Source organism: Helianthus annuus, chromosome 2, assembly GCF_002127325.2.
Source record: "Helianthus annuus cultivar XRQ/B chromosome 2, HanXRQr2.0-SUNRISE, whole genome shotgun sequence".
Lineage (NCBI taxonomy): Eukaryota > Viridiplantae > Streptophyta > Magnoliopsida > Asterales > Asteraceae > Helianthus > Helianthus annuus.
In genome coordinates this window covers 128,156,957-128,159,706 of record NC_035434.2, presented here as the reverse complement: position 1 = coordinate 128,159,706, position 2,750 = coordinate 128,156,957, and the positions used below count along the sequence as shown (strand labels likewise).

The 2,750-nt window shown below is 43.6% G+C and overlaps 1 pseudogene; it reads right to left on the bottom strand.

Moving 5' to 3' along the window:
- Positions 1-859: 859 nt before the first annotated feature.
- Positions 860-1,711, bottom strand: LOC118486696 (annotated as a pseudogene).
- Between the last annotated feature and the right edge of the window lie 1,039 nt (positions 1,712-2,750).

Here is a 2,750-nt window from a genome sequence, read left to right as displayed (position 1 = left end):
GCGATTCTAGTTGTAAGATATCTAATGAAACCGTCGCTGGAATTGAGATATTATTCAAAGAGAAAGATCTCAAATATCTAGAGTTTGTCTTTGTATATAATAGGAATGATCCGATCCGCAAGGACCATGGTTGGGAATTTTTTGATCGTCTTTCTCTGAGGAAGAGGCAAAATAGAATCAACTTGAATTCGGGACCACTATTCGAAATCTTAGTGAAACACTTGATTTGTTATCTAATGTCTGCTTTTTGTGAAAAAATACCAATTGAAGTGGAGGGTTTTTTCAAACAACAAGGGGCTGGGTCAACTATTCAATCAAATGATATTTCTAGTGAAGTAGCGTAGCAAGAAGCCCCAAATCCTTTATTTGGCCAGGAAAGACTGCACTGCTTTGGGCCCAAGAAGCGAAGGGAATGAGCTCGGCTGCTTCTCCTCCAAACTTCTTTTTCTCCGTGCTCGTTCCGCATGCGCTTCGCGTGCCATTGGTGCTTTGCTCTCCTCTTATTCTTCATTGGACGGTTCGGATGGACTTCGTCGTTCTTTCCCAACTAAAATAGAAAAGGTTGGATCACATCAAAATGTCGATTCGTTTTCCGCCCCCAATGAGATGGGGAATTTATAACTCCCTATTTAGACTTTTGGGCCCTTCATCTTTCTGAATCGAGACCCAGCCCGGCTTGCGTCGTTCCAACAACCAGTGGGGAGCACCTTAGTATACGATTGCGTACAGTAACTGGGAGTCCTATTACACCTAAGGCCAACTTCAATTCACCAAACCAAGGTTCATCTCGTGATGTATCAGACTCGACCCTATCTTTCGTAGCATGCATTCCCATCCGTGTCGCAATTGATTTGGTAAGCTACGTGTCCGTTCCATGGAGAACTGCCTTCGGTCCCCCAAACTGACTTACTCATGGCAACCTTCCGGCCGCCCAACGACCTATAACGCTAGTCACTATTCCCACTGGGGCTAAGAAGTAAGCCCCACAACCCAAAGCGGCGAAGAACAAATATAATTTGCTACAAAAGCCGGCTAACGGGGGTATTCCTGCGTAGGAGAACATAGTAATGGAGAAGGTAATAGCCGAAATAGGATTCGTTTTGGCTAGAGCGCCCAAATCTGCTATATATTTGACACGGCTTTGCCGTAATTCTGAAACTATGGCGAATGCATCTATCGTCATTGATGCATAAATAAAGATACCAATTAGTAGTGATTGAATTCCTTCTATGGTTCCACATGAGAAACCAGTACGAATATAACCTACATCTCCAATTGAACTATGAGCTAGAAGTCTTTTGACTTTTGTTTTGGCCATGGCGGCCAGCGCTCCTAAGATCATAGAAGCAATGCTGCAAGAAGATTTATTGCAATGTAGCTCCCTAAGAACCATAAATAGAAAGACGTGAAATATTAGCATTAATAGAGATTTTAGGCGCAATAGAAAGGAATGTTGTAACCGGGGTGGGTGAACCCTCATAGATATCAGGTGCCCACATATATAGAGTCAAAAGAGATATAGAATCTGAAGGGGAGGGGGTTTTCTTCGGGGCTCGAGAGATGGAATAATAGGGCCCCACAAGTTTTGAATTCGACGCTGGTCCATCGAGAGGGAACGAGGAATTCTCAACGAAAAAAGTGCTCTCTGAACCGAACGTGAAAGTCGTTTTCCATCAAACGGCTGTTCCCGTAACTCTACTCTCGACTTGGATTATATATCCAATAAGGTCCCCTATTGGCCATTCCACACGCTGCCTAGCAGAGGCGGGGTTATCTGAAGTGGATTCTCTCTTTTGTAGTAGATGCCGAACCTGCTGCCCCATTGACTAAGAGGGGGCGGGTGCAGCAGCTACATGGACCCCTTACTTTCTGTTGTTGCCAGCGCTTTCCCGGGCCATAACATAATTCTTTTCTTAAGAGATATTATTTCAGGATTTTCCTGTTCAGACAGGTATCAAACCTGGTCAAAGAACCGTTTTCTTAAAGACGCCCCCAATGATGATTATCTCTCTCTGTGTATGAAGAGAACCCCATCGGGGAAAGGCATTTAATATTTTTAAATAAATATTAATAGGATTTTCCTACGTGCCAACCCGGTCTGAAAGATAGGTATCAATGACCCTTCTGTAAAAACAGAAGAAAGACAAAATATATATCTCTATAGGTTATACAGAATCCTGGTATACTTTTCCTTCCCCCGCCGCATCGCCCTCCCTTCGTCGAGCCTTTCCTTTAATGGTTGGGGGAAGTATTCCCTTATCTGAACTTGGCGGGCATTCTTTACAGCCTGACTCAAATAGGAGGTGGGTTTGTTTGGTTTGAACATAGGCTCAAACATGATTTGAAGGGTCCTAGCTACGCCATGCGTTCAATAAACAATCTGGAAAGGAAAGCTGCAGGGATGACAAAAAGAGAGCGATTTCCTGCACTTAAAAAAGGACCTAAGAGAAGAGCGTCTTCTCTTAGCTTTCTTCCTCCCGCGCCCGCCACCGTCCGGCTCGCGTTAGAGGGGAAGAAAAATGGAGAGAGAAAGAGCAGATGGATTCTATCCCCTATATCGAACACTCATTCCTATCCCTATCTATTGATAGAAAGATCTTCGTCAAATACCGGACTTTTCCTTTCTTTTTATTTTCTTTTCTTTATTTATTTATTTTTTATAATTCCTCATATCCAAGGCAGCTTATCACAAGCACCCCACCCCATACGACTTGTTGGGGGGGTTGTTCGCCTTTTGAATCAAACAAAGT